General features: G+C 38.0%; 1 protein-coding gene across 1 annotated transcript in view; it reads right to left on the reverse strand.

The window, feature by feature from the left end:
* Positions 1-19,349, reverse strand: part of KAZN (kazrin, periplakin interacting protein) — a 1,344,061-nt gene that overhangs the window by 813,441 nt on the left and 511,271 nt on the right. The gene's annotated exons all lie outside the window — the stretch shown is intronic.

Here is a 19,349-nt window from a genome sequence, read left to right on the forward strand (position 1 = left end):
AGTCCCCTACATGCAGACACTTAAGTTGCAAACTTTCAAAGATGCAAACACATTACTACCTAGACATCACCGGATCATTTTTTTCAAGAGGGTAGATAGAATTGAATCCAACAAAGAACCAGAACCTGAGCCATCAACACCAGGCATGAGTGAAATTGCAGCCTGCCCTACATCTCCTATTACTGACGATACTTCAGCTCTACCATCTCCCTCCTCCTCTCCCTCCTCCAGTCAGTAACTCTTCTTGCCTTTTCAGTTCAAGTTTTTCAGATAGCCTCTAATAAGTTTGTTAGGCTTGAACAAACAGTGGATAATTTGGGTGTTAAAAATGAGGTCTCGAGTCTTCACAGTCATATTTGGTTATAAAGCCCTTTGTTGTTGGTGTTTAGTCATGTCTGATTCTTTGTGACCCCATGGACTGTAGCCTACTAGGCTCCTCTATCCATGAGATTTCCCATGCAGGAATACTGGAATGGGTTGCCATTTCCTTCTCCAGAGGATCTTCCCAACTCCAAGATCAAACCTGCATCTCCTGCCTCTGGAGGTGGAATCTTTACATCAAATAAACTGTGAAATGTCTAACACTGAAGTGGACTAGTCCTTGACAGGTGAACCAGTGAACTTGTGCTGAAGGAAGCCAGCGAGTGTTAGTTTCTCTAGGGATGCCCCTGGGTGACAGCTACTCTTTTAGAATCTGGTGTCTGCCTTCTTTCTAGGTCTGGGACTTCTGAGTCTTGCATCCTGGCATTAAGCATTCATTAATAGGAAATCTGCTCTCTTTAATGAGCTGTAATCATTGAATTTGGACTATATGATTAATCATAGAAAAATATAGCCCCACCACCTGCCATTTGAAATTCTTGGCAAGATCTGAGTGAAACTCTCCAGAGATCAATGGTAATAAGAAATGAATGATGCTTTTATAGTACACGGTGATCATGTTCTGATCAAACAAATGCAGTAACTTTGACTGCACAGCTGGCTAGGGCTGTGTGAGTGAGTCAGGGACAAAATTAAAAATACTAAGTTCCGTTATTGTCTTTCACATCCCACATAAAACACAGGTTTTGGCTTTAAAATGCTGTTTGTCCCTCATAGAGGAGCAATTAAATACCCTCTATGCTACACTTTAAGTAAGAACTACTCAACAATTCACAGTATTTTAGAACCCAAACACTCCCATTTGAATTTGAATAGGAGAAGGACAAAACCACATCTTAGCACAGATAAAAGTCTGTTTTTTTCTTTGCTTGGCCATTCTCCGTACAAAATGTTCTTGGTTGGTTTTGACTTTAAGATGGATCTTTTTTAAAAAAGACCAACACTCAGCATTTCCTTTGACTGTTTGGCTACACCTTAATCAATAAATCTTCTTTACCTTGACAAACCAAATTTTGTAAGCCCTGATGAATGAACATTTCAGAAGAGGAAAGGGTATTTCATGGTACATTTTGATCATGGGGTCGCCAGGAAATGCTACTGTGCATTCTTGTGGCTGCTTGTATTAAATCGAAAATTTAATTTTAAAACAAAATCTCTTTAAAGTAGTTTAAAAACAAAGTGAAAACACTGATAATTTTTTCTATTAAAAATTAATATTTTAAATAATAAAATTTTAGAGCTGCAAGAGACCTCAAATATCTAACCCACTAATTTGAAAAACATGGAAAACTTGAATCTGTAGCATTGAATGCCTCAATCCAAAGCTTAAAACACTATGTTCTGATATAAGCATAACTTTGTAGGCAGAAGCTTTATGATTCAAAGCAAGTGGTATCCAGGTTAAATGAAAGCTAGCCAACTGTTGGTTTCTTTCTAACAAAAAAGTCACTATGCATGCATACTAATCCTGTCAGTCATGCCCCATATATACAATGGATTATTACTCAGCCATGCGTGCGTGCTTAGTCGCTCAGTCGTGTCAGACTCTTTGTGACCCCATGGACTGCAGCCCACCAGGTTCCTCTGTCCATGGGGATTTTCCAGGCAAGAATACTGGAGTGGGATTGCCATGCCCTCTTCCAGGGGATCTTCCCAACCTAGGGATTGAACCCAGGTCTCCCGCATTGCAGGCGGATCCTTTACCATTTGAGCCACAAGGAAACCCAAGAGTGCTGGAGTGGGTAGCCTATCCCTTCTCCCAGGGATCTTTCTGACCCAGGAAGTGAACTGGGGTCTCCTGCTTTGCAGGTGGATTCTTTACCAGCTGAGCTACCATTTAGTCAGCCATAAAAAGGAACAAAATTGTGTCATCTGCAAAGATGTGGATAGACTGAGAGACTGTCATACAGAGTGAAGTAAGTCAGAAAGAGAAAAACATACATATTAACACATGTATGTGGAATCTAGAAAAATGGTATAGATGATCTTATTTGCAAAGCAGAAATACAGACATAGATGTAGAGAATAAATGTATGGATACCAAGAGGGAAAGGGAGAGGTGGGGTGAATTGGGAAATTGGGGCTGACATATATATGTATTGAGACTATCTATAAAATAGATAGGGCTTCTCTGGTAGCTCAGCTGGTAAAGAATCTGCCTGCAATGCAGGAGACCCTGGTTCGATTCCTGAGTCAGGAAGATCTGCTGGAGAAGGGGTAGGCCACCCACTCCAGTACTCTTGGGCTTCCCTAGTGACTCAGATGGTAAAGAATCTACTTGCAATGTGGGAGACTTGAGTTCGACCTCTGGGTTGGGAAAGACCCCTGGAGGAGGGCATGGCAACACACTCCAGTATTCTTGCCTGGAGAATCCCCATGGACAGAGGAGGCTGGTGGACTCCAGTCCATGGGGCCACAGAGAGTCAACATGACTGAGTGACTGAGCACAGCACATAAAATAGATAACTAGTGAGAACCTACTGTAGAGCACAGGGAACTCTATTCAGTGCTCTCTGGTGACCTAAATGGGAAGGAAATAAAAAAAAAGAGGGGATACAGATACATGTATATGTTATGCTGATGCACTTTGCTGTATAGCAGAAACTAATACAACATTATAAAGCAACTACACTCCAATAAAAATTAAAAAAATAGTTATACTGTAAAGAATAACAGTAAAATGCTTAGCACCATAACTGACAAATAATAAACATTCAATAATGGATAGTTATAATTCTTTTATGACTTCAATAACAGTAACAATCATGACAATAATATTCTGACCAAATCAATACATAAGATTACAGTCGGAATAAATTACTAATGGGTCAGGGTTAGTAATAAGATAATCAAATTTTACTCTGCTTAAGAATGTATTCTACTAATGACTTCTGCTTCCAGTCATAATGGGAAAACTGGGAGCTTATTTACTATTCTGCTGTCAATAATTGGAAAATTAGACACAGTGTATGAAACAGTTTTCAGACATTGGACAACAGACAAACCAGATCTGTGATCCCTGAGAGAATGGATCACAGGGCAAACAAACAGGGCAAGCCTTATGACTGCCCTGACTTTATGCCTTGAGGCATAACTCAGACTGTGGAGAAGGAGGTGGAGTCCTGAGCAGAGTTCTGAGGACTGGCTGAGTTGAGGTGAGGAGACAGAAACGCTGAGTTAAGGGAATATGAGGGCTGAGTCCTGGAGAAGTTGGAGTTTGCAGGAAGAGAACACCCCAAATCTGCACAGGGGTACCCCGGAGTCTTTGCTGAAAACAGAGACATGCATGTAGAGAATGAATCTCCATGAAGAAGGCAAAGACCCAACAGTGAGCCATGAGCTGACCAGTTCTCAGAGCTCACACAGGCTTGTGACTCACTTGATTCCAGCCAGAGTTATCACTGGTGATTCAGCAACCACTTGGGATATTTAATAAAGACCATCTCTCCCCTCTCTATGAAAGGCTACACCTAAGAGCATTTTAGGAGAGTAACGGCTATCATAGACCCACTATAACAAAGCTTAAAAACAAGCCTAGAAAGGATGAAACTGACTTGCATGCAAGTAAAATGATACTCCCATCCAAAATAGAGCCCAGCACTTATTAAAAGGAGACAGGAAAATCTAATCCCAGAAATGTAAAATTTATATGTCCAACAATCAATAAAAGTTACTTGACAGACATGGAAGTGAGAAAATAATAAGTGATCAAAGATATTGGCCCAGAAATAATAAAGATGATGGAATTAGCAGAGAAGGAGGTTAAAAACATTATTTTAACGATTTTCAAGTATTTAAAGGAAAACATGAATATGCTGAAGAGAGAAATCAAAGCTGTAAAGAGACCCAGTGGAACTTCTAGAGATGAAAATATCTGAAATTAAAAATTCACTGGGTAGTATTAGCAATTTAAATGCCACAAATTAAATACTAAAGAATAAAAGGTTAGTGATCTAGAAGATGTAGCAATAGAAACTATCCAAAATAAAGTATAGAAAGAAAAATGAACAGAATTTCATTGAATTATAGGATAATATCTAGTGGTCTGATATATGCTTCATGGGGAGGAGAAAATTATTAGAAGATAATAGATTCATGTATTTTCCAAATTTAATTAAAACTATAAATTGCAGACCCAAGAAACTCAATGAACCCCAAGCAGGATACACACAAAGAAAACCATAGAGGGGCTTCCCTGGTGACTCAGTGGTAAAGAATCCACCTGCCAATGCAGGAGACATGGGTTCAATCCCTGGTCCAGGAAGATTCCGCATGCCACTGAGCAACTAAGCCGGGAGCCACAACTACTGAACTCATGAGCCACAATTACTGAAGCCTGTGCACCTTAGAGCCCATGATCTGCAACAAGAAAAAAACACAGCAATGAGAAGCTCATACACCATAACTAGAGAATATCCCCCTCACCACAACTAGGTAAAAGCCCACACAGCAACGAAGGCCCAGCACACCCAAAAAAAAAAATTAACATTATTTTTTTTAAAAAGGAACCCATAAAAAGTACATCATAATCAAATTATTAAAATAAATATCAAAGCAAAAAATCTTAAAAGCAGAAGGGAAAAAACCCAAGGGCCCATCAACAGACACTTGACTTAAGAAAATGCAATAGTCTATATACAATAGACTATTGTCCAGCCATAAAAAATTAAATATTGCCACTTATAGCAACATGGATGGACATAGAGAATATTATGCTTAGTGAAATAAGTCAGAGAAAGACAAATACTATATGATACAACTTACATGTGAAATCTAAAAAATAATACAAATGAACCTAAATTTGAAGCAGAAATAGACTCACAGACATAGAAAAAAAAATGTATGGTTACCAAAGGGGAGAAATAAATTAGGAGTATGGGATTAATAGATACAAGTTACTATGTATAGAATAGATTTACTGTAAAGCACAGAGGATTATACCCAGTATCTTATAATAAACTATAATGGAGTATAATCCCAAAAAATCACTATACTGTATACCTGAAACTAACACAATATTGTAAATCAACTAAGCATGTGTGTGTGTGTGCTAAGTTGCTTCAGTCGTGTCTGACTCTTTGTGACCATATGGACTGTAGCCTGCCAGCTTCCTCTGTCCATGGGATTCTCCAGGCAAGAATACTGGAATTCTTACTGGAGGGTTGCCATGCCCTTCTCCAGGGGATCTTCCCAACCCAGGGATCAAACCTGCGCCTCCTGTGATTCCTGCATTGCAGGTGGATTCTTAACCACTGAGCCACTGGGGAAGCCCAAATCAACTATACATCAATTAAATACATTTATTTCTCATTTTAAATTTCTTTAAAAGATAATTGCCTGTTTAAAATAAAAACAGTAACACATTTGAAGGAAGGTTATAACATGTGCTAAAGTAAAATCTAAGATAAAAGTAGCACAGAAAATGGAGGGAGAAAATAGAAGTATGTTGTTGTAAGATTCAGGAAGTGCTAACATATCATTTGAAAGTATATGTGATACATTAAAGATACATAATACAAACCAGAGTGACATTTAAAAATAAAGTATAGAGAATAGATAATACATAAATAATGGAGAGGTAATGTTCTGGCAGTCCAGTGGTTAGGACTCCATGCTTTCACTGCTGAGGGCCTGGGTTCAATCTTTTTTAGGGAACACCAAGGACTGATCTCCTTTAGGATGGACTGGTTGGATCTCCTTGCAGTCCAAGGGACTCTCAAGAGTCTTCTCCAAAACCACAGTTCAAAAGCATTAATTCTTCAGTGCTCAGCCTTCTTTATAGTCCAACTCTCACATCCATACACGACCACTGGAAAAATCATAGCCTTGACTAGACGGACCTTTGTTGGCTAATTAATGTCTCTGCTTTTTAATATGCTGTCTAGGTTGGTCATATGCACACGTGTAAATAATACATCAAATGAAAGTGATCTAAAAGTTACAATTAAAAGGCAGAGACTTTCAGACTACAATGAAAAATGCAATACCCAACTACATATTATGTACCAGAAACCTATTTTAAATATGGAGACACAAATGGGCTGAAAGTCAAAGGCAGGAAAAAGTCATAGCTTATAAACTGCAATCATAAGAAACCTTCAGAGGTTATACTAACATCATTAAAATAGACTTTTGAACAAAAAATATTAACAGGGTAAAGATGAACATTACATAGTGATACTCAGGTCAATTCATCAAAATGTCATAACAATCCTAAATAATAGAGCTTCAAAATTGATCTTCATGAAACAAAACCTAAACAGAAAAAAGAGAGCCACATACCTACAATACCTAGAAACTCTACCACTCTTCTTTCAATAATCAATAGAAGTAGACAGAAAATCAGTAAACATATGGAAAACATGAACAACACTTTTAACCAATATGACCTAAGTGACATTTATAGACTGCTCCAACAACAGCAGCATATACATGCACTTCAAATACATATGTAACATTCATCAAGATAATTCAGACACCAAACTCCAAAAAGAGGCTTTCAGCACATTTAAAAGATTTAAAATCATACAGACTATGTTCCTTCAGCATTTATTCTAGAATTAAATAAGAAATCAATAGCAGAGCAATATGTGAAAAGTTCCGAGATAATTGGAAATTAAAGAAAATACTTCTAAACAATCTATGGGTCAAAACCAGAATTGTATGAGAAATAGGAAATATTTTGAACTAAACTAAAATGAAAACACAATATACAAGATAGGGATTTATAGCTTTAAATGCTATAAAAAGATTTTTTTTAAAGGCTCATAATTAATGAATCAAGTATTCCATGAAAAATCTAGATAAAAAAGAGAAAATTAACACAAAATGAGTAGAAGAAAATAATAAAGAGCAGACATCAATGAATAAAAAATGGACAAATAATAGAGAAAAATTAGTTAAACTATAATTTCTGAAAAACCAATAAAATTAATAAACTATTAGTTGGACTGATTAAGAAATAAAAAGAAGAGACATTATCAATATTAGGAATGCAATAGGGGACGTCACTGGATCCTACATTATTAGAGATTCTATAGACAGTAAAAGAATAGCAAAGCATTTTGAACAATGCTTTGTCAATACATTTTAAAACAATTGAAATAGATTTTTTTCTTTTTAAAATTTTCATACAATTTTTAAAGGTTACTTTCCATTTACAGTTGTTGCAAAATATTAGATGTAATACATCCTGAGTCTATCTTACAGCCGATAGTTTATAGCTCCCACTCCCTCACCCTTACATTGCCCCTCCCCATTGCTGGTAACCACTAGTTAGCTGGTTAGATGGCATCATCAACTCAATGGACATGAATCTGAGCAAACACTGGGAGATAGTGAAGGACGGGGAAGCCTGGCATGCTGTAGCTCATAGTCAGACATGACTTAGTGACTGAACAACAACAAAACTTGTTCTCTATATCTGAGTCTGCTTTTGGTGGGGGGATATACTTAGTAATTTGTTGTTTTTGTTATATTTCACATGACATTATACAGTGATTATCTATCTCTTTTAATGCCAAGTCCGGCCATATTGCTGCAAACAGCTGTGGCTGAGAAGTATTCCACTGTGCATATATACCACCGCTTCTTCATTCATTCATCTGTTGATGAAGTTTCTTCCATATCTTGGTAATTATAAAATATGCTGTTGTGAACATTGGGATGTGCATATATTTTCAAATTAGTGGGGTTTTTTTCCAGATATATATTCAGGAGTGGAATTGGGTCATGTGGTAGAATCATGTTCCCTGACCTCAGACTATACTACAAAGCTATAGCAATCAAAATTGCACAAAACAGACTTATAAATCAATGAAACAGGATCAGTCAGTCAGTTCAGTCTCTCAGTCATGTCTGACTCTTTGAGACCCCATTGACTGCAGCACTCCAGGCTTCCATATCCATCACCAACTCCCAGAGATTTTTCAAACTCATGTCCATCAAGTCAGTGATGCCATCCAACCATCTCATCCTTTGTTGTCCCCTTCTCCTCCTGCCTTCAATCTTTCCCAACATCAGGGTCTTTTCCAGTGAGTCAGTTATTTACATCAGGTGGCCAAAATATGGAGCTTCAGCTTCAGCATCAGTCCTTCCAATGAATATTCAGGGTTGATTTCCTTTAGGATGGACTGATTGGATCTCCTTGCAGTCCAAGGGACTCTCAAAGGTCTTCTCCAACACCACAGTTCAAAAGCATCAGTTCTTCAGTGCTCAGCCTTCTTTATGGTCCAGCTCTCACATCCATACATGACTACTGGAAAAACCATAGCTTTGACTAGACGGACCGTTGTTGGCAAAGTAATATCTCTGCTTTTTAATATGCTGTCTAGGTTGGTCATACCTTTTCTTCCAATGAGCAAGTGTCTTTAATTTCATGACTGCAGTCACCATCTGCAATGACTTTGGAGCCCAAGAAAATAAAATCTGTCACTGTTTCCATTGCTTCCCCTTCTATTTGCCACAAAGTGATGGGACCAGATGCCATGATGTTTGTTTTCTGAATGTTGAGTTTTCAGCCAGCATTTTCACTCTCCTCTTTCACTTTCATGAAGAAACATAATAGAAAGCCCAGAAATAAACCCATGCACTTATGGTCAATTAACCTATGACAAAGGAACCAAGACTATACAAGGCAAAAGAGATGGTCTTTACAGTAAGTGGTGCTGGGAAAACTGGACAGCAACATGTTAAAGAACAAAATTAGAACATTATCTAATATTGTATATAAAAATAAACTCAAAATGGATCAAAGACCTAAATATAAGACCCATACTATAAAATGCCTAAGGGAAAACAAGGCAGAACACTCTGATATAAATCACAGTGATATATTTTTGGATCTATCTCCTAAAGTAAAGGAAATAAAAGCAAGAGTAAACAAATGGGACCTAATTAAACTTAAAAGCTTTTTCATAGCAAAAGAAACCATTGATAAAATGAAGACAATCTACTGGATGGGAGAAAGTGTTTGCAAATGATATAACTAATAAAGGATTAATATCCAACATATATCAACAGCTCATACAACTCAACATCGGAAAAAAAAAAAAACAAAAACACAAACAACCCAATTAAAAAAGGGGCAGAAGAACTGAATAGACATTTTTCCAAAGAGGAAATGCAGATGGCCAACAAGCGCATGAAAAGATACTCAATATCACCAATCACCAGGAAAATACAAATCCAGAAATGCAAAGGGACAACATGATCTCATCTCACATGTGTCAGAATGGCTATCCTCAAAAAGAACATGAATAACAAATGTTGATGAGGATTTGGGAAAAAGAGAACCTTTATACGTGGTGGCGGGAATGTGAATTGGTACAGTCACTATGGAAAACAGTATGGGGGTTTGGGAATTTTCTTGAGAGACACAAATAAACAAAATGGAACCCCAAAAGTGGAATGTATGAATAGATCTCTATATACTAAAGAAATTAAATATATGTTAAAAAATCTTATTATAAAGAAAGCTTTGTGCCCAGATGACTTCATTTATGAATACTATCAATCATTTAAGGAAGAAATTAACCAACACTACAAAACTCTTTCAGAACATAGAGGAGGGAGCTCATCCCACCTAATTTTGCGGGGTCAGAATCACTTTGACATCAGAACTAGACAAAGATATTGTAAGAGAAGAAAACTACTGGAATACAGACTGAAAAATTCTTTACATAATTTTAGTAAGTAAAACTGTACATTATATATAAGGAGTACTACATTATGATAAAATAAGATGTATCCTAGGAATGCCAAAGTAGTTTAAAACTTGAAAATCAGTCAGCGTCATTCACCTTATTAAGAGAATAAAGGAGAAAACCATAGGATAAATACAACACATTCATTTGACTTTTTCAATGTACTTACATGATAAAAAGAAAAAACCTCACAGATTGGAAAAGAAGAAGTAAAACTTTACTTTCAGATGATATGATCATCTATATAGAAAATTAAAAGAAATCTTTTAAAAAGCTACTATAAATAATAAATGTCTAGCAAGATAGCAGGATACAAGGTCAGTACATGAAATCAATTCAATTTATATATGTTAAGATGAATAATTAGAAATTAAAATTTAAAAATAATTAGAAATTAAAATTTTAAAATAGCATACAAATATGAGATAAGTAGGGATAAATACATGAAAACAGGTATAAAATCTGAATACTTAAAACTACAAAATATTGCTGGAAAAATTTAGAAAACCTTAAACAAACTCAGAGCTATAACATATTCATGGATTGAAAGTCTTAAGGTTTTTAATGTGTGAATTCTACCCAAATTGACCTGCCCATTCAATACAAACCGAACCAAAATCATATGAGGATTTTCTTTAGAAATTAACAAGATTTTCTAGCCATATAGAAATGCAAAATACTTAGACTAGCAAAATAAGTTTTATAAATAATAAAAGTGGAGGATTTATACTACCAGATTTTAAGACTTACTACAAATCTATGGTAATCAAGACAGTATTGTATTGACATAAGGACAGACATGTCGATCAATGGAACAGAAGTAAGAGTTCAAAGATAGATGCACACATGTATGATCAATTGATTTTCAACAAGGAGCCAAAGAATTAAATGGGAAAAGAACAGTCTTTTCAACACATGATGCTGGACCAAATGGGTACAGATGAGTAAGTCTCAACCCTTACTTTATATCAGATACAGCATTAATACAAAGCCCACTTAGACCTTTACACAGAAGCCAAAACTATAAAATTTCTAGAAGAAAACAGGAAAAAAGTGTTTATGATCCTGACAAAGGCAAAGAATGCCTTAATTGGGACGCAAGAAAGCATAATCCACAAAGGAAAATAGGGAAAAAAAATGATTATTGGATTGCACCAAATTTAAAATATTTTGTTTTTTTGAAAAACTATTAGGAAAATTAAAAAAAAAAAACAAGCCAAAGTATGAGAAAATATTTCCCATATATATCTGAGAAAGGTCTTAGAATCAGAATATATAAAGAACCCTTTAAGAAAATAAGCAACAAAAGAATGGGCAAAAGATTTAAACTGATACTCATCAAAGTAAAAAACAAACAAAAAAAACCAACATGTGGAAGGATGCTTAATATCATGAAGCCATGAAAGAAATTCAAATAAAAACCAGATAGAGATACCAATACATATCCACCCAGATGACTAAAATATAAAGATGGATAATATCAAGTGCAGTGAGTATGGAGAACTTTTGGAAAGTTCATGTATTGCTTATAGGAATATAAAACATTGTAACTATTTTGGGAAGTTTCTATAAAGTTAAATGAGAATTTCCACTGATGCAGCAATTCCACTCCAGTTTATACATAAGAGGGAAAAAAAAGGCTCACACAAAAACTTGTACACAAGTGCTTATACTCACATTATTCATAAAGCCCCAAACTGGAAACAATCCTAATATACCTTATCAAATGAACGTATAAATACATTGTAGGATATACTTCTGGTTGAATACCACTCAATCATAAAAAGGAACATGCAACTGGTATCAGAGGGCTTCTCTGGTGGCTCAGACGGTAAAGAATCTGCCTGCCAGTGCAGGATAACTGGGTTTAATCTCTGGGTTGGGAAGATTCCCTGGAGAAGGGAATGGCTATCCACTCCAACCAATATATGAAAGAAGAAGGATTTGTATCAGAAAGATGTTAAACAAAAGATTTGAGACACACAAAATGCATAGTATGTGAGTCAGTTGATACAAAATTCTAGCAAAGATCTTGTTCAGTAATAGAAAGCACATCACTGCTTAGGGCAAGGATTGGAGGTTAGACTTGGACCGAAAGGGACAGGAGGAAATACTTTAAGGTTATGTAAATGTTTTACATCTTGACTGTGGTGTTTTCAATTTTGATTATGATGGTAGTTATACAACTGTTTACATCTGTCAAAACTTACCAAATTGTACACCTAAAGTGTATATGTCTTATTGGGTATAAGGTTTGTAAGTATTGGATGAAATTTATTGTAACAATAAAGTTAGTTTTAAAAATATATTCTATACTATCTGCTTCACTGTTTTGGTATTTCTGTATTCACTTATCATATATTCAGTTACCAGGCACAGTAACAAGGTTTTGGGGGAACAACAGTAAATGAGACAGATGAAGAATCTGCCCTCATGGACATTCATAATAATGGTGAAGACAGAAAAGAGAACAAGTGAATAGAAGAAAATAAATGTCAGACAAACATTTGCACATGAATGTTCACAGCAGCATTATTCATAATTATCAAAAAGTGGAAAGAACTCAATTATCCATCAGCTGATTAATGGATAAGCATATGAGGTATACCCATACAACAAAATGTGGTATATTCTTACAATGGAGTTGACAATATATTAAAAAGCAGGGACATTACTTGGCCAACAAAGCTATGGTTTTTCCAGTAGTCATGTATAGACGTGAGAGTTAGACCATAAAGAAGGCTGAGTGCCAAAGAATTGATGCTTTTGAACTGTGGTGTTTGAGAAGACTCTTGAGAGTCCCTTGGACTGCAAAGTGATCAAATTAGTCAATCCTAAAGGAAATCAGTTCTGAATATTCATTGGAAGGACTGATGCTGAAGCTAAAGCTCCAATACTTTGGCGGCTACCTGATGTGAAGAGCCAACTCATTAGAAAAGACCCTGATGCTGGGAAAGATTGAGGGCAGGAGGAGAAGGGGAATGCAGAGGATGAGATGGTTGGATGGTATCACTGACTCGATGGGCATGAGTTTAAGCAAGCTCTGGGAGATGGTGAAGGACAGGGAAGCCTCATGTCCATGGGGTCACAAAGAATCAGACATGAAGGAGCAATAAAACAACAATAAAAAAACGGAATAAAATTCTGATACAGGCTACATGTAGAGGAAACTGGAGAACATGCTGAATGAAAGAAGCCAGATACAAAAGACCACATATTATAGGATTTCCTTATATGAAATGTCCAGAATTGACAAATTCATAGATGCAGAAAGAAGATTAGTGGTTTCCAGGGGTTTGAAGGAAGAGAAAATTGGGAATGACTGTTTCTTTTTAAGCGAAGAAAATGTTCTGGAAAATATTCTGGTGATGATTACCCACCTTGTGAATATACTAGAGACCATTGATTTGTACTCTTTTTTTAAAATTTGTACTCTTTAAAAGGGCAAAGTTTATGGCATGTAAATTACAGTAAGTTCCTCACACACAAAATCTTCAAGTTGTGAATTTTCAAAGATGCAAACATGTGTTTGCTTGTCCACACACGTAAGCTAGTTTACATGTCTGGTGTACACTGTCACGAGTGTGCATCCTCTGCAAGTGGTTGTGCTTTTGTGTACTTTACTGTGCTGTGTGGTACAGAGCACAGTAGTGCAATAGCTTTATTTCAAGCCCAGGATGTCTGGAATCAAGTGTAAAGGCAGCAGTGATGTACCTGGTAGTACTGTACTTTTAAAGGTACTGTACTGGAATTGACCTGCAGGAGTTGCTTGTATATTTTTGAGATTAATTCTTTGTCTGTTGCTTTGTTTGCTATTATTTTCTCCCATTCTGAAGGCTGTCTTTTCATCATGCTTATAGTTTCCTTTGTTGTGCAGAAGCTTTTAAGTTTAATTAGGTCCCATTTGTTTATTTTTGCTTTTATTTCCAATATTGTGGGAGGTGGGTCATAGAGAATCCTGCTGTGATGTCTGTTGGAGAGTGTTTTGCCTATGTTCTCCTCTAGGGGTTTAATAGTTTCTGATCTTACGTTTAGATCTTTAATCCATTTTGAGTTAATTTTTGTGTATGGTGTTAGAAAGTGTTCTAGTTTCATTCTTTTACAAGTGGTTGACCAGTTTTCCCAGAACCACTTGTTAAAGAAATTGTCTTTTCTCCACTGTATATTCTTGCCTCCTTTGTCAAAGATAAGGTGTCCATAGGTGTGGGGATTTATCTCTGGGCTTTCTATTTTGTTCCATTGATCTATATTTCTGTCCTTGTGCCAGTACCATGCAGCTCAATTCCAGAAAAATAAAAGAACCAATCAAAAAGTGGGCCAAAGAACTAAACAGACATTTCTCCAAAGAAGACATACAGATGGCTAACAAATACATGAAAAGATGCTCAACATCACTCATTATCAGAGAAATGCAAATCAAAACCACCATGAGGTACCATTTCACGCCAGTTAGAATGGCTGCGATCCAAAAGTCTACAAGCAATAAATGCTGGAGAGGGTGTGGAGAAAAGGGAACTCTCTTACACTGTTGGTGGGAATGCAAACTAGTACAGCCACTAGGGAGAACAGTATGGAGCTTCCTTAAAAAACTGGAAATAGAACTGCCTTATGATCCAGCAATCCCTCTGCTGGGCATACACACCGAGGAAACCAGAATCAAAAGAGACACATGTACCCCAATGTTCATCTCAGCACTGTTTATAATAGCTAGGACATGGAAGCAACCTAGATGTCCATCAGCAGATGAATGGATAAGAAAACTGTGGTACATATACACAATGGAATATTACTCATTCATTAAAAAGAATACATTTGAATCAGTTCTAATGAGGTGGATGAAACTGGAGCCTATTATACAGAGTGAAGTAAGCCAGAAGGAAAAACACCAATACAGTATACTAATGCATATATATGGAATTTAGAGAGAAGGTAACAATAACCCTGTATGTGAGACAGCAAAAGAGACACAGATGTATTGAACAGTCTTTTGGACTCTGTGGGAGAGGGTGAGGGCAGGATGATATGGGAGAATGGCATTGAAACATGTAAAATATTATATGTGAAATGAATCACCAGTCCAGGTTTGATGCATGATACAGGGTGCTCAGGGCTGGTACACTGGGATGACCCAGAGGGATGGGATGGGGAGGGAGGTGGGAGGGGGGTTCAGGATGGGGAACACATGTATACCCATGGCAGATTCATGTCAATATATGGCAAAACCAATACAATATTGTAAAGTGTAATAAATAAATTAATTAATTAAAAAATAAAACAAGAGGCTTAAAAAAATAAAGCTACTGTACTATTAAGATTAAAATGTTTTTCTGTTATTTTATTTTTTAGGTATTATTTGTGTGAAAAGTATTATAAACTTATTACAGTACAGTACCATATAGCCAATTGTGTTAGTTGGATACTGAGGCTAGCTTTGTTGGACTTAGGAACAAATTGGACTTAAGAACATGCTCTCAGAACAGAAGTCATTTGTATGTGGGGACTTACTGTATACTTAATAAAGATTTCACTTTTAAACAACAACAACAACAAAATGAATGGAAGGATGATGGTCTGTCATTGTAAGAATTAGGATGCTGTAAGAGAGATGACATTGAAAAGCAGAGACATTACTTTGCCAACAAAGGTACGTCTAGTCAAGGCTATGGTTTTTCCAGTGTATGGATGTGAGAGTTGGACTGTGAAGAAAGCTGAGTGCCGAAGAATTGATGCTTTTGAACTGAGGTGTTGGAGAAGACTCTTGCAAGTCCCTTGGACTGCAAGGAGATCCAACCAGTCCATTCTGAAGGAGATCAGCCCTGGGATTTCTTTGGAAGGAATGATGCTAAAGCTGAAACTCCCATACTTTGGCCACCTCATGAGAAGAGTTGACTCATTGGAAAAGACTCTGACGCTGGGAGGGATTGAGGGCAGGAGGAGAAGGGGACGGCAGAGGATGAGATGGCTGGATGGCATCACTGACTCGATGGACGTGAGTCTGAGTGAACTCCGGGAGATGGTGATGGACAGGGAGGCCTGGTGTGCTGCGATTCATGGGGTTGCAAAGAGTCAGACACGACTGAGCAACTGAACTGAACTGAACTGAAGAGAGATGACCAGGGGAGAAGCTACTGGTTAGGGTGGGTAGGAGATGCTTCTTGAAAGTAGCATTTAGCAGGGGCTAATCATGTGCCAAAAAGTCCTAGAAGCTTGAAAGTGTTTTGTCTAATTATTCCTCTAAGAACCAATGGGAATCCATGTGACCAGGGCTTAGGGAGCAGAGGCAAGGGTAATTCACAATGAAGTCCATGAGGAGCAAGGCAAGTTCCAGAAAAACATGAGAGTAATGGGTTTGGAGAAAGTTTCTTTTCACTTGCTTTAATAAAAAAGTGAGTTTGTAAATAAGATGTGGAGATTTGACAGTTCTAAGTTTGATCAGGCTTAAGTAGAAAGCTACCATAGAAATTTTAGACAAATCTAGCTGCAAGGTGACCCCAAGAGATGTCCTAGGTTCAGGACAAAATCAACCACTGAGAACTCACTCTCCTTTCCTACAAGTAGTACCATATCTTCTTGGTGTGAGTATAGGCAAGCACTGCTACTGCTGCTAAGTCACTTCAGTCATGTCCGACTCTGTGTGACCCCATAGACGGCAGCCCACCAGGCTCCCCTGTCCCTGGGATTCTCCAGGCAAGAACACTGGAGTGGGTTGCCATTTCCTTCTCCAATGCATGAAAATGAAAATGAAAGTGAAGTCGCTCAGTTGTGTCTGACTCTTAGCGACCCCATGGACTATAGCCTACCAGGCTCCTCTGTCCACGGGATTTTCCAGGCAAGAGTACTGGAGTGGGGTGCCATTGCCTTCTCCATAGGTAAGCACAGGACTCTACAAATTCCAGATAACCAACAGAAAGTATTACATGTACAGAAGTGGAAAGAAATTGCCCATGGGAATTAAAGTGTTTTTATTCAAGGCTAAATTTTCAAATCTGTGTCTAATATCATAGAGCAAATGGCCTTTTCTGGGACTAACTGCCCAGTTACCCACTTACCCATAATTTGCCACTGATTAGAATTAGGCAATTACCACTGTAATTTGTCTTTATTGGCCTCATTTTCCACTTGAAAAAGCTAAGCCATCATTTTTTCCCAGGCCTATGATTCCCAACCCTTTTGAATTCACATCCTATTTATTATTTATTTCATTTCATAATCTCTCTCCATCCCAAGTGGTCAATTTTATGTGTGTTCAGGATGAATTAAAATTAAACTAGATTTTGAAAATTACTTATATTTGTCAACATGTCTGAGTAAAGGGGTAACATCACAGGGTGTGTCATGATTTAGAGGTTCTCCTTGTAAGTTTAGGACTCCACAGTGGGAACTTAAAATTAGGTCAAACTGCCTAATTTTGCACAAGAGGAAACCTTGGCCCAGAAAAGTTAAAGTGACTTACCCAGAATGTCCTGGTGAATTTAGGACAACAAAGGACAAAAACAGAATCCCTTAAGGGTTGTTCAATTTCCTTAAATGATTTTTATAAAAAGTATAAGCATCACATCTCTATAGATAGGAAAAGCTGAGCTTTTTCTCAGTTACATTTTGGGGATATTTGCTATGCAGAATAGATAGAATTATTATATGGGGTAGATAAAATACACAGACTTAGTTATGTGGGATAAAGATCATAGCAAGATAAGACTAACAAAGAAGATCACTTATTCCACTGATGAGGAAATTTAAGGGAGAGATTCAGAAGTCAGGGCCCAAGACAGAAGTCACACCCAAAGAATACTTACTCCATGATTCCATTTTTATGAAGTTCAACATCAGGCAAAACTAATCTATGGTGACAGAAATCAAAAGAAAAATTTTCTTTGGGTGGAGGGGCATGGGGACCAGGAGGTGTTATGAGCACAGCTTTTGGGGTCCTGAGATGAAGTGTTAGTTGCTCGGTTATGTCTGACTCTTCGCAACCTCCATGGGATTCTCCAGGCAAGAATACTAGAGTGGGTAGTCATTCCCTTCTCCAGGAGTTCTTCCTGACCCAGGGGTTGAACCCAGGTCTCTTGCACTGCAGGCAGGTTCTTTACCACCTAAGCCACCAGGGAATATTCTATCTCTTAATTATATCAGTCAATTCATGATTGCAGTGCTGATTACACAGGTATGCTTCCTTGGCGAGAATTCATAAAGCTGTCCAATAATGATTAACATACTTTTCTTTATTCCTCTTGTGTTAGTTATCTACTATTACACAACAAATAATCCTAAAACATAAGACCTGAAACACCACCACCTATGATCACATGGTTTCTGTGGGTCAGGAATCTGACGGGGTTAACTGGGTGCCCTGCTTTAGAGTCGCAGACGGAAGATGGCATCTGGGGCTGCAGCCTCATCTCAAGGCCCAGCTGGGGTGGCTCGACTTTCACCTCACACGTGGTTGTGGGTGGATTCAGTTCCTCATGGGCTGTTGGACAGAGGGTCTCCCATTACTTGCTGGTTGTAAACTAGAGGTCACCTGCCCCCGTCATCGCGAGATGAGACCCTTTTCCGCTGCAGCGTCTCATGAGAAATCCCACGTTCCCTCGTTAATTCGAAACGGTACTTGAAACCCTCGATGCAACTCAAAAAGTTCCCCGACATACCGTTCTCATTCGAGAGGAACACCGAGTTTCCCCGCACAACTTAATCTGAGCCCCTTCTCCCCTCCTGATCTCGATACGAGGGTCGACTCTCCTGCTATGCCTGCAAAGGGATCCAGACCTTACCGTCGCACCTCAGGAAGAGGCAGGTCTCATACTGAAATTCGAGAGGAAGCCTCGTGGGTCGTGCCACTTTAAGAAAGACAACGATTTCCCTGGCCACTCAAGATAAGTCCCGATGCCCGGGCACCTCTTCGAATGTAACCCTGAGGATGAAGTCACAACACCAAGGGGAATGACACCCCCTTTGCATTGTCTGGAAAAAGGTGCAGGTTCCAAATACAACTCGACAAGTGGCCTGTCACCCGGGGAAGAACTCCAGAGGCAAGCGGCGTTCCATTCCTCAACACAATAGGAGGCCTGACTCTCGTGTTCCAATCTGCAGAGATGGAGAGGAAGCCTGAGGTTCCGGCCTCAACTTGAGATGAGGCCCTATTCATCCCTGCAGCGATGCGCGAGGAATCCCGAGGTGCCCCTCGCAACGACAAAGGAGATCTGACTTCCCTGAGGAGACAGGAGCAGTCCCCCAGGTCCACACGCAAGTCGAGAGGAACCCTAC

The sequence above is a fragment of the Bos javanicus genome, chromosome 16, assembly GCF_032452875.1.
Source record: "Bos javanicus breed banteng chromosome 16, ARS-OSU_banteng_1.0, whole genome shotgun sequence".
Classification (NCBI taxonomy): Eukaryota; Metazoa; Chordata; class Mammalia; order Artiodactyla; family Bovidae; genus Bos; species Bos javanicus.